Genomic DNA, 14,356 nt, shown 5'->3' with positions numbered 1-14,356 from the left:
CGAGCCCAGACCAATGGTCAAAAGGGAGAAACAGGTAAGTGATGGGGGACGGGGCATTGCTGAGACTAGGGGGTCAGTGGGCACAACCGTTGGAGGCCTCAAATGCCTCTACACGAATGCTCGAAGTATGGGGAAGAAGCAGGAGCAACTTGGTCTTGGTTACGGTGGTGCGGCCGGGTGGTGGCAATTGGAACGAACAGGCGGGAGTCTTCATGGTGGAGTACGAGCTGTACGGGACACACGTATAAGTTGAAACAAAGATAATTTATTTACTCACGCTTGGCAGCAGAGGCCCAGATGATTTCTTCAGTTACAGTTTTTTAAACACAAACCAACAATGAAGGGGATCTGTCAGCTCACGAGGTTCACCAGCAGACCCTTGCTATCTAACCCCGGAGGGCTAGGGGTGGCTGCCTGCTGGCTAGTCCCAGAGCTGGTCGACAGCTTATATAGGGGTGAACAAATAACAACACAAGAACTGTAACACGACGAAACGAAACTATGTCAGAGTCAAGAGTGTGACGCCAGTCCAAAAGACAGTCAGTAAGACAAAGCCGAAGTTGGAGAAGGGAGCCAAGGTCAGGAGCCAAACAGGTAAGTACGAAGTTGTTGCCGAGGTAACGAGGACGATCCAAACTCGAAGTCAAAGTCCAGGCCGAAACAGTCTAGTAACCGAAGATATCAACATGAGGTAAATGAAATCGAAGGGGGTTATCACAGCGCAAAGCTATGAGAAGAGCCGGGGTTTTTAATCCTGACCTCGCTCTCCTACAGTCCCTGCTAAGAGCAGCCTCTGCTGGGAGATCGAGTAGCTCTCCTTCACAATCCTCCCACTGACGACACCTCCATCTCCTATAATGCCCACCAACTACAAAAACGCCCACACCCCAGTGAGGGTCCACAGCCCTTTATAGTTTTCCTTCAGCCAATCAGGGAACCGCTAAGGGAGAAGGTTCCAGATTGATTACCTCATAGGAACTCTGACTGAGCCTGTGCGAAAGTAAGAGCTGTGAAGCAACTGAGTCTGCGCAGCACCAGAAAGTAGGTCACTCTTGATAGACAGCTAGCAGGTCATTCAGGGGGCACATGCTGGAGGCCTGTCTGCGTTTGACAGATTCAACTCCCTGTAATGGCAGCACCAGCTTTAAGATATTTCCCTGACAAGATGCATGTTTTCTTATTCTGTTCTGGAAGAATTAGTTCCTTCCTAAGAAGACTGTCCATATTTGGGCCATGAGAAGGTAGAGCAGGGGTGTCCAAAATTTTTGAATGTGGGGCCGGATCATGAACTTTTTATCACCCAGTGGGCCAGCGAGACATATTCATATTTTATCACTCCGCAGGCTGTATGTTGGACAAGCCTGAAATAAGGCAAAGCTGGCATAAACCCCCACCTGTGGTCAGCTAGTGACAAATTACAGCAAATGATGTCCTGTACCAGCCATCCCAACAGCTGGGGCCCCCCTTCTACCTACTACAACCACCATTTGAAGCCAGCCCCAGAAGATATTCGACAGCCATGTTAAACTATGTGACCAAACTGATGCAGCTGGTGCTCTCACGCAGGCCAAAGGGCCGCCTATGCCACTGCTTCCCCAGGCCTTGCCCGCACCAGCAACACTGCTTCCCCACTGCTTCCCCAAAGCCTTGGCAGCACTAGGGCAGATTCAGCTGGGGCCCAGCCAACATGTGAAACGGGGGATGGCAGAACTGTGAGAGTGAAGCTGGTTCCCAGCGTGGCAGGGTCTCAGACCTGGTCTGCCCAGGGTGGCTTCTTGTGTGGGAGGGCCTGAGGGGAACACAAGACACTCTGCTTCTCCATGCTTCCCTGCAGCGAAGGCAAATTGCCCCTGGGAGAGCACAGGCAGCTGGCACAGCAGGAGAGCAGTACCCGGCCCGGCTGTAGGGAGCGACAACACCCCCTCCACCTGGCCACCCCCAAGCAGCGCAGTCCCATGAGCCAGCACTGCCTGAGGGGGGCCAGAGCAAGGCGGTCACTGCACCACAGCCCTTTGCTCACCTGCCCACATGGCCCTGCTCACCATGGTGCCCGGCCACCCGTGCACACAGCCCTGGTGGCCTCAACTCTGAGAGCCCGGAGTGCAGGGCCTGGCAGACACCGGCTCCCACCACCTCACCTCACAGAGGTCACATCAGGACCCCACCTGCCGAGGCTCCCTGGGGGCTGCCCTGCCAACTGCCTGTGCCGGGCGCTGTGGCCCATTCTTGCCCCATGGCCACCAAGTCCGGCGGGTCCCGGGAGGTGGGCTGGATGCTGGGGGCAAGGGGCCGAGCCAGAGACAACTAAAAGCGGGTGCTGTCCTTACCTCATCCGGTCAGGCGCAGCTGGGGCAGCCCCATGCCATGCAGCCCTTGGGGCGGTGGCAGGACCCATCTCACGTGACATGGGAGGTCACATAAGCCCGGCCCCGTGGGGATGAGCAGCTCCCTTCCCCTTCTCCACCCACCTGTCCCAAGTGAAGAACCTTGGGCCACAGAAAATGGCTTGGCAGGCCGCATGGCGGCCCGCGGGCCATATATTGGACAAGCCTGATGTAGAGGATCATCAGGAGGCATTAATTTCTTCTACTGCAAGCATGCAGTTAACAAAATTCAATTTCTCACAAGCTGCCAGACCCAAAACTTGTGTCACCTCCCTGGGTACCACAATGAATGAGAGTTTGCATACACTGTTTCTATATTGCATGCTAGCAGTACATCTCCCTTTCACTGGCATATTTGTTCCTGAATATCCAGTTATTTTGTTGTTTGTTGGCCTCACTTTGGGTCTCATTTTTAATTTTATGTATCACTACTCTGGTAAAATATTTATATCCAGGGACCAGTTGAAATGAAACAATTACTCCTTGTGTTTCTACTGGCAAAATCCAGTCTCTCTCACTGATTTTGCTTGATTTCCCAGACCTTTATAAAATTCTTCTGGAATGCCCCTACCTGTACGCATTTGTGGCTTTTGCATTTTGTATCTGCAGCACCTGGCAAAAGGGTTCCATTTGTTACAGTTAAAACAAAGCTTTCCAAATGCAGCATGATGTTTGGGGCAATGTTGCTTACCACACTTGCTGCACTAGCTTTTTTGTCCTCCCTCTCCTAGCTTTCCCCGTGCTAATGTAAAATTCCATTCTGTGAGGTGGCTTTTTCTGACCACATTCTTTCATGCCTAGTGCATAAACAAGCCCTTGTGGGGCATACAGCTCTACAGCGTGGGCCTTCACAGTTTCTGCTGCCCTGCTCTCTTGGACAGTCTTTTCTAGCGATGTCTCCCCTGAATAATAACCTACATAACAGCCTTTCTTTATGATCTTCTTTATGATGGAGTGCAGTGGCATGGACACCCCTGCTGTCAGTCAACACCATGGGAGCAGCAGTGGGGGACTTTTGTATGTCCCTGAAGCAAGCGCTTCTTCACCTCTCCCAGACCCATTCCCTGGGTACTTCAGGGGTGGGATGATTCCAGAGCTGCTAATCCCCTACTTCAGCGTGCTCCATGGTAAACCAGGCTAAGCTAGGGACAGGGGCATCTGTGGGTAGGTTTCATTGTTTTAATTCATTATTTTAATCCAATCAGTTTTATGACTCATAATTTTAAAAGATTTGAGGTGGCGAGCTTGGCTTTCCATTAGTTAGCTCTTTCCCCATTGTCTCCACTGAAATCATTAATTTAAAATTAGGGGAAATTTAAAAGTAAAGTTAAATAATAAATGCTATGACAGGAGTCACAGCATTATTTTTAAACAGTTATAAAATCACATATGGCATCAAAGTAATGCTTGTCTAAGGTTTATCAGAAAGAAAGTGCAGGTGGGAAAGAAAAGGATGGATAGAGGCCACCAACTAATTAAGCAGTCTTTTCCTAAAATGATTGTACAATAGAGTGTCTTGGGGCACTGTAAGATTGAAATAATGTATGAAAGTACTAAGATAAAACAAGCTGCTATGTGAGTAAGAGTCAACTGGGAGAATGGGAGCAAGAGAAGTCAAAGATGGAACTTTGGTTGTAAGGATTGGAGATGAGAGGAACTTTGCGATGGACGGTGGTGAACAGGGATTGAGAGGACAGTTAAGTTTATCTTTAATGGATGCAGCTAAAGAAGCTGATGATGCAAATTTGCACAGAGTGGGCATCGACGTCTGTAAGATTGCATACTATAGGAGGAAAGTGGAAAATGTGCTGCAGTTGGCAAAAACATGCCCTAAGAATTCTTGTAAAAATATCAATTGTGATGGTGCTGTGAACACCAGGAACTAACCTGAAACTACAAAATCAATGTCATGAAGACCATAACATGACCTATGAGATCTTTCAGAATATGACTTCATTACCAGTTTAGACTAGACATAAAATTGATGGAAATTGAGCGTATATATCTTTGTTAATCCTGCAGATACTTTTTTCAGAAGTGTGAGCCCATTAGTTAGCATACCAAAATACTGTCACCTCTATTCATTTGCCAAATGCAACTTCAAATGCCTAAGAACAAAGCAGAGACAGCCTGAGCCTCTTCCTAAAATGACAGAGAAACAAAGAGAGAAGCAGAGAAGAAACAAGACTGCTCTTTGATTTACAAATGCTTCTCTGCAATGAATTCATTTCATGAACAGAAGGCAATCTCTTCCAGAGAAACAAATAAGCAAAAAGCAAAATAGAATAAAGATCTAGAAAGTAAACTAAACACTTGGCTGGCTCAGAGCCTTCAGTTTGACATCTCAGGTTATAAATAATCAAGGGCTCTTGTATTATCCCTGTTGTAGAGCACTGATATTCATGAATACTTAAAAATCCACTGACAACTGGTAATGTTTCATCAACCAGAAAGTACAAAAGGCAAATTAGTGTTGTTTTTTCATCTCCCTTTGCAAGAAAAAAGATCAAAGAAAAGATTTTTATACCAGCATAGAGCTTGTCAGTCTTTCTTTTTGCTTATACCTAAAGAATTTTTTCCACAGCGTGACACTCTACGGGTTTGTAAATGCAGACAGGGAAGTCTCCCCTGTATAAAATATGAGCAACTTTGGGATCCAAGCCATGGCCTAAGTAGCTTATATGAATTCACTATCTGCAATTGGTTCATTTATTTATTTCTCATAGAGCAATGAACATTCCAATTCTCTGCGGATTGGGACTGCTGACTAAATAGCAAAGGCTGCTGGTACTTTTCTTTTTTATTAGATCAGGAATTGTTGGAACAGTCACAGACCATATCCTTCTGATATAAGTAACAAAGTGTATGATCATTACAATATTTGGTGAAGACAATATTAATGGAACAGTCAGGGTTCTTGTTGGGTTTTTTTAAGGGAAATCATTGCCACATACATTGTAGAACAACATCAGCAAAGGTTGAGTATTCATCTCCCTCAAAAACAAGGGTTAGAGGTTTAGTTATAGAGTAGACGTGATATGTTTATTACTGTACTGTAAAATAGGGGTATGTGAAACAGCACCATTCTGTTTTGACTTGCATTTTGGTTTTTCGATGGAACAGCATCTTATTTCAATTCAAAACCACTGTTCCATTTTGTTTCATCAAAACAGTTATGCTGTTTTGATGCTGTTTTGAATTTTGCCCATAGGCTATTATGGGGAAGCTCGAAACAGCCTCTCTCATCCGGCAGGCAGATCGGGGCCCGCAACCCTAGGAGGGGTGCGGGGGCTGTGCCAGGGTTGTGGGCCCCTTATCTGCCTGCCAGATGAGGGAGGGAAACCAGGTGCTGCTGCCTGGGGCCAGTGCCAGCACACCACCAGTCCCAGGCAGCAGCACCTGGCTTCTCTCATTTGGCAGGCAGATTGGGGGCCACAACCCCGAGAAGGCTGTGGGGGCTGTGCAATCGGGCTCAGTTCCCCTCCCCAGCACTGTGATCCATCAGGCTGGGGAAGGGAACTGAGCCCAGCTGAGCTGAGTTCCCCTCCTCAGCACTGGGATAAGTCTGGGCTGAGTTCCCTTCCCTAGCCCAATGGATTGCAACACTGAGGAGGGGAACTGAGCAATCGGGCTCAGTTCCCTTCCCAAACTTGACCATTCACAGTGCTGGGGAGGGGAACTGAGTGGTCAGGCTCTGTTCCCTTTCCCGGCCTGGTTGATTGCAATACTGAGGAGGTGAACTGAAAGATTAGGCTCAGTTCCCTTCCACAGCCTGATAGGTCACAGCACTGCAGAGGGGAACAGAGTAATTGGGCTCTGTTCCCTTCCCTGGCCCAAATGATCACAATGCTGGGGAGGGGAACTGAGCGATCAGGCTCAGTTCCTTTCCCCAGCCCAATGAATCACAGTGCTGGGGATAGAAACTGAGCGATCAGGCTCTGTTCCCTTCCTCGGCCCAATCAATCATGACACTGGGGAGGGGAACTGAGTGATTGGGCTCTGTTCCCTTCCCTGGCCTGATCTATCTCAATGCTGGGGAGGGGAAATGAGCAATTGGGCTGAGTTCCCTTCCCTAGCCCAATCCTAGCACTGGGGAGGAGAACTCAGCTGGGCTGCTTCGAAACTCAAAACATTTTGAAAGTCTGAAAACATTTCGACTGCCCTCATGCTGTTTTGAAGCCCTTCATTTCATTTTGATTTCACTGTTTTGAGCTCAAAATGAGTTGAAACAGTGTCAAAATGAAACAGCTGTTGAAATTTCGTATAGCCCTACTGTAATAGTACTGAACTATGTACAGCATGTTTTAAAGGGGTAAGACTAATAAGCTTCTAAAAAAACTAATGTGTATGTTCACAGACTCACACAAGGTTGTTATACATATTATTATGAATAATTCAAAAAAATTAAATGGTGCACACAGCATTTGGTGTGTAGTATATTTCTCTTTTGCATGAATTCCCAGGTTTTCTCCCAAAATTTAAATGTGCCAATACATACTCACAATAAAGCATCAAGTACACACAGGTAAATTCCTCCTTTTTCCCCACCACTATTTTTGTTTTCTACACAGGAGACAACCACTTTTCTTGTCTGAAACATCTCCCAGGTAAGTGGCCCTGGGATTTTTCTATCTATCACATAGTCTGAAGCCCAGTGTCAGACCTGCAGCAATTCACCCCATTTTCCCTCACAGCTGTTACTCCAGTTTTCATGTGCTTTTTATTGGGTAAATCTGATGGATATGCACAAATGGCTCTCTCATCATTCACCCTCCTCAAGCCTGCCACTATCATGATACTATTGCAGTACTCTATAAACTATTCTCAGCCAATACAAAGCCCTTCTTTGAATTTCACCATATTTCACCATATTTTATCAGCAACTCCTTTAAATGCTCATCATTTTGACTAGGCATACATATTGATACCATTTTAAAAGAAAGCTAATAGAGCTGGTAGTTGTGCTAAGGTTTCTTTACAAGCAGATAGGCAAATACTCAGGCTTATCATGCACTCAGTTTAACCAGGAATATACACCCTCTCTCTGGACAAACTGGCTCCTTTTTCCATGTCTTATTTGAAGGCTGTGAATTAAATTTAACCTTTTTCCTGTTGTTATAATTGAACTACTGAAGGCAATCAATTTACTAAAAAAAATAAAAGCTATAGTACTATCTAAAATTTGTTGAGATAGATATTACTTTTCTTAATTATGTGCCACTGAAATACAGCCAGTTTTGTGGTGGGACAAAATAACTTGTCTATGATACCAATATTACACAAAGTTTATACCTTCCCCAACTGAAGCTCTAGGAGAAATTTTAATAGGCAGGAAGATGAAGCCTACCAAGCAAAATTAGTATGTAATTTATTGTGAAAATAATTCTTTGTGATCTTGTAATATTAAAAATGGGAACTTTTTGTGCTTTTAAAAACTAGTTTTGCCAGTTGTTGGACTGCTTCTCAATGGCAAAGGTAATCACAATTTCCTAAACTTTAGGCTATTTCACAAAGTTACAGTGTGTTTCTGCTATCATATTTCATTTTTCAAGAACTCAAAAAATGCACTAGGTTCATTGAAAGGCAAAGTAATGTACCTGTTCCGGGACAAGATGTAGCTGTTCTAAACTGAGCATTTGGTGGAAGTAAAGAATATTCTTTTCTGAATGATTGCTTTAGTTGAAATTCAGAGATTGCATTATCCTAACTCTTGGTACTATTATGCTAGAATACATATGTACAACTCTAATTTACAGACAATTATGGGTTTCTTTTTTAAAAATTCTCTTGTCTGGGTCTCTTGTGGTTTAAGGATATGATTTTTTTTAAAATCAACTGTTGGAAAAAAAAAACCCTCAGAAACGTAATATATGGGAAAAAACAGAAAAAGCTGGCAGACTGCAGAACCATTTGGTACAAGGTAATTGTAAAACTTTCTAAGATCCTCTAATATATCTGGAATTCTTTGCAAAACAGTTTCCCATGTATAAGCCTGGAGTTATTTAGTTAAGTATTGGAGACTATCTTTCCCTAGGCAATGTACAATATTTAATAGGTAAGCACATCTGAGGGGCAAATTGGCCCTGTGTGGCTAAGTCAATCTCCAAGGCTAGAGACAAAAGTTCCACATAAACCAGTTTCAGTGATCTGGTTTAAACCTGTAAGGGAACAGACGTTCATTGCACATAATCTGTTCTCAAAATGGCCAAAACTCATTTAAGATAAACCTGGTTGGATGTAGTATCAGACTGAACTGATTTAGGTCAAACAGATTTATGGAACTTCTGTCCCAGAGCCCTTCCTGATTCAAGTTAACTCAAGGTCCCCCAGCATCCCAGGATGAAACCCTGCTGTCTGCTCCAGCAGAGCAGGAACTGCCTTGCCCTTAGCCTGCTTCGTGCCTGCATCTGTCAACCCTTGAGGGGCAGTAGAGGACAGACCCCAAGACCCCCCTAGCCAAGGTACACACAGCATATGGAGGAGGGAACCCCTCTGTGTTTGAACCTTGGTAGCTCTCCCTCCTCTGCTCTGCTGATTGTTTCAGCACCTGCCACAGGAGGGAGCGAAAAGAAGTCCTCCCAGCTGGGTGCGTGCCCATGCAGACCATCATGGAGAAACCAGGGACCCCCCATTTTGGGGGCCTTCCCCCTACCCCAGCCTAGGGCAGCTCCAGGGACCCAAGGGGAATTCTTCCCCTCCCAAACCAGAGCGCTGCTTGCCTTAGCCTCTGCGAGTCTCAGGGATAGCCCAGGGCAGCCTCAGGGAGCAAAGGAAAATTCTCCTGCTCCTCCACAGCCAGTTTTTCCTCAGCTGCAGGGGAGTGAAAGTGTTTCCTTCCACTCCTTAAGGCTGCCTCAGGCTATCTTTGAGACTCGCACCAGCTACAGTACACAGCTCTGGGGTTTGAAAGATAAAAAATTCCCCTCAGCTCCCTGGGTCTTGGGGACTCTGGGCTGGGGTCGGGGGGGAGCTTTACTCCAAGAATTACTACATGGGTAAGCACCCATCCCAGAGGACTCCTTCTCCCTCCATCCAACTATCAGCAGCTGGGAAGGGGAAGGGAGAATTCCCCTCAGCTGCCCAGAGCTGCCTGGGCTGGGGAAACCAGGCTAGGGGAAACCCCCTGAGACCCAGGGTGGGCCAGCACCCAGACAGGGGGCTCCTTAACGCCCTGTGAGGGGACAGCAGGGAGTTGGGGGCATATACTGGTGAGCCAATCAGAGATATTTGTCTGGGCTGGCAATAGCCAGCGTACTGGGAAATGTGCTGTAGTGTCACCCACTGGCCTGGCTCCGTGTAGGCCTCCTTTTGCCTTTCCCAACTGAAAACTGAACAGCAGTTCAGTTGGTTATCGATTTAACCTCCCCAGCTTAGAGGCATCGACTAGATTGAATCGATTCTGCCTCGGGCTTTTTGACTGTCTGTACTTGGCCTGAGTCAAAGTGATCTGAGTTCTGGTCAACTCCACACAGATATTCAGTGCTGTCTTGAACAGGTCACCGCATTCTATTCCAAAGTTCAGTGACGTCTATTGATTTCCTGTACCATTACAACAGTTCTACGTTTTCAAACTTAAGTGCTACAGTAGGGCAGAGGAAGGCTGCAGGAAGGCAAACTGAAGGTTTTACAGCATAAGGTGTACGCTGCAGGAACAGAACAGTGAGTTTACCAGTTACTTAGCAGAACTCCCTACAGCCTTATTAGGACAGCAGTAAAGCATAAGCCAGCTAATTAGTAAAGACTGAAACCCCTGGGCCTGGGCCTGGGCCTGGGCCTGGGCCTAGGCCTGGCCCTGGGGATTAGGGTTCAGATGCCTGGAAGAGGAGGTAAAGCAAAGGGTTATATGAGCCCAGCTGCTGGAATAGAGCCTTAGACTAACAGGCTATGCCAGCTGAAGGAGCTTCCTGCACTGAGCAAAGAAGCAATACTGGAGATTGGAGAACCAGCGGTGATGCACAGGGGGTGCACCCAGGTGCAGGTACATGTGCACCCCCTGAGCATGGCAGTGCACCCCCTATGAAAAGGTACCACCCCCACTTGCCACCCCTGCTGTCTGTGGGCAACCAGTGATTGCCACTGGCTGCTGACCCCTGGTCGGTGGTTGCCACTAACCCTGCCACCGACAGTGTTGGTGGTGTCTGCAGGAGCTCCCCCACTTAACGCCACCACCACTGTACTCCCACCACCACCAGTGTTGCTGTGCCCCCCTAGCCACTGGGGGCATGCGTCATTCATGGGGAGAACCATAATTAGGCCCAGGAAGCCCTGAGTTGGGATAGGCCAGAGGAGCTGAGTAGGAACTAGGAGAAAACTTGGAGGAAGGCATCCCAGCTGCAACTGATTACATTTAGGCTTTGATTTAAGTCACTGAACTGAGCTGCAAGGCAGGTTAGTGACTGAAGGGGAGGCAGGAGGCCACAGAGGATGCCCAGAGAGACAGAACCAAGGGGCTGAGACAGTTGGAGCCAAGGGGTGAAAGAATTACTATGGTAGATTGGGGCAGCCTCCTGGATTTAAAAAATGTCAAAGATGTGGTTGATGAGTACAAAGAAGTAACCTGATTAACCAGAGATGAGAAGAGAAACAGGTTTACTGTGCCTACAACAGGCACCATAGCTTCCTTCTGAGGTTGGGTCCTATTACAGGGGCTTGGAGTAAAAGATCGCTGTCTATTTTGTGTGATCCTCAATGTGAGACCTTATGAAAATGACAAAATGCATCCATCTTTGTCACTTTGAGATCTTTGAATCCAGAACAGTTAAAAATGTGTTGCTTTTATGTTATTTGCTTGCACTGCTATTCCTTCAGTACACTCCTAATTTGTGCTTTTCTATTTTAATTTCAGTTGTATTTATTGTTGCACTGTTTACTGAGCAGTATTTTAAGTTCACTTTTTCATATTTATATTTCTTTCCTGATTTTTTTAAATTTAAAATGAATATATATTTTATAGGAGTATTCAGGCAAAGTAGCTTGAGCCTGAAGAATGAAAGGACTTGTAAGGGTCTGTAGAAATCTGGTTATTTAAACAGGAATGAAAAAGTCTGTATCATCTGCTAAAATATTTTTCTGTACCTTGTGCCTCTCTATATGTAGGACCAGAGTCAAAAAAACATTTAAATATCAACTTCTCTTAAGATACCAAAACTCCACTTCCATTCCAATTGATTAGGAAAGAAAGGCACCTGTCACAGGTCGGCTAGGCACTGTGAGTGTATCAGCCGTGAGGCTGCTGGGTTCAGGATCGAGGAGGCAAGTCAGGAGTGAAGTAACGATAAATTTACTTATAGCTTAGCATACAACAGTTAACAGAAAGGTTAATGTGACAAACAGATTGTACAGTAATAAAGAGCTAATAGTGAATGATAACAACAAACAGAATGACAAAGAGTTCCAACATGGGATTGGCAACTTATTGGCAGTCCCTCTATGCCAGGTGCATACCAAGTTGTTCCAGCAAAGTCAGGCATCCCCAATCAACACTGTCTGATGGGTCACTGGGAAGGTTCCTTGGTCAGCATCTGGTCCTCACTCTCACTGGGAGTCCGGGTTCCAGGCTTGGTACAGCGATGGTCCTTCTGTCCCATCCTTCATGCTGGTCACCTCACATACGTGCTTCTTTATACCTTATTTTATGCTAATCTGTTGGCTTTAGAGCCCCTCACAATCTTGCCCTATAGCTGTTACCCTATGGGGTCAAAAGGTGTTAGAAATTATCATGAAAGGTTACCACCCAAACTCAGGTTCATCCAATAAGCAAATTACACCACATTACTTTGAGGTTTGAAATTAGCATTACCTGCCTAAGCTCAACTCCTTAGTTTTTTATTCCTGGAGTCCTTGGAATGTGCTGATTATAGTAGGTGGTCAGATCTTGTTATGGCTTGACCTTTAAAAAAACTGTTAGTTCAGCTAATCTTGTAGCTCTGCTTATTTGGGGGGCTCAGTAGTCCTATGATAAGTGCAAACAGTTAGATTCAACACTTTGGTTAAATTGTGACACAAATTCCACTTGCAGGTTGCAAACTTACAATATTTGCATTAGTTAATCTTAACTGCTTAGACAATTACCAGTTGCTTCCAAGAGCATATATTTTTTTATTTAATCTCTCTGATTCTGGCTACCACAGGCACCTAAGTAGCTTTTTGGTCCTTAGTTCCTGATCCAAAGCCACACGGAGAGTCTTGATAATAGGACTCAATCCTCCAGATGTTCAGCAACTCCCTCATTGAAATCAATGGCAGGGTGTAGATCTATAGGGAGTACTCTGTATCTTGCAGGATTAAGATTTTTAACTATTGAGGGAAGATGCTGTGCTGTGATCTCATTTGTTTGAACAAAATGCATTGACACATAACATATGTCCACAGGGCACTAGAGGAAATAATACAGCAAAGTTGATTTGTTGGTAACCTGATTTCAGAAATCCTTTCAGGCAGGTAATAACTCTCTTTGTGCTAGTCTTATACTGAGAGCTATACCTACTAAGTAAGTACTTACAGAGCAATTATACCCTCTTTTTTCCTTAAATCTATGCATTGTTGAAATGTTAGCTAGTTTTCTCATAATCATTAGCTAAAGACAGACCTATGTTTCATGAGGAAAATTATAAAACATTTGTTGGGGGTGAGAGGGAGTAGTTCTGTTCCATGGTTGGGATCATATACATTAGCAGAAATAAATAATCCTGCAAAAGTTTCAGATATTTGCACTGGAACCTAAATTGTTGATTTGAGCTGGTGAAGTTAGGAAGAAAGAAAGGCAGATTTGCATCTTATGGACCAACAAAAGTAGGTATATATAGCATAAGCTTTCTTGAGGTGAAGCTCACTTCATCAGATGCTGTGAAAGGATGTGTAGGAAGCAGAGTATAAGGAGAAAGAAATTAAAATATGAAGGGGAAGGAAAGTCGGGGAGAGAGAGAGAGACGGAGGGGGAAGAGAGGCCAGTGCTGGGAGAGGCAAACAGACAAGCAGTAAATGCATAGCAACAAAGGAGTCATAAAAGCTAATCCAAGTATTGGGATAAGAATCCATAGACCTTGTTTAAACTATGCAATGAAATCCAGTCTGTGGATGATTTCTTGATCCACAATTGCCCGTTCAATTTATTTTTAAAAGTTCGCTGTCTAAGAACATCGACCCTCAAATCATCAATGGAGTGTTCAGGGAAGTTGAAGCGTTTTGCCACAGGCTTATGTGCCTTTCTACAGTTGATGTCAGAGCAGCCTTCATCCATTCTGTCATATAGGTATTACCCTGTCTGTCCAACATAGACAGGAGAGGGGTACCATAACCAACTGATGGTGTATAGCGTTGATGGATTTGCAAGTGGATGAACCTTGGATGTTATAATCCGTGTTATTTAGTCTAGTAATGATGTGAACTGTATGGTGTTGGGACACAGAAGACATCCAGGTCCACTGCAAGGCTTGCTGCCTCAGTGAGACTGGGAGTTGGGGAACCCATTGCTTGAAAGATGCCGTTTGAGGTTGGGGGACTGCCTGTGAGCCAGGATGGATTTGTCCTCCATAACTACTTTAAGACATTCATCCTTTTCCAGAAGGGTCTGGAGATCATAAATGATATGTCTAAAATTGTTCAAGTCTGGGGCTGTAGATAACAATCAGAAGGAATCTTTCCTTCTCCTCAGTTTGATACCACAGCAAATCAGAGCAGGGTCTCAGTCTGGCTTTGATTTGAGTCATTATAGTTTTGGGGTTGTAATGTACCTGTAGGAACCCCTGCTCCAGCTTGTTAGAGTATGCATCCCAATTTAAAAAATGCTGGCCACAGTTTGCATTTACTAACAATGAATGTGCACAAAATATGCAGTACAGCCTTATAAAATTCCTCCCAGGATTATGTAGGAACTAGCCAAAAAAATCATGGAGCCACTAGCAACAACAATGACAATGTCAAGGATGACAGGCAAGGTCCCAGAGAACTGCATGGGCTAATATAATTCCTAC

Source organism: Crocodylus porosus, unplaced genomic scaffold (assembly GCF_001723895.1).
Source record: "Crocodylus porosus isolate Cpor-Errol unplaced genomic scaffold, CroPor_comp1, whole genome shotgun sequence".
Lineage (NCBI taxonomy): Eukaryota > Metazoa > Chordata > Crocodylia > Crocodylidae > Crocodylus > Crocodylus porosus.
This window is presented reverse-complemented; position numbering follows the sequence as displayed.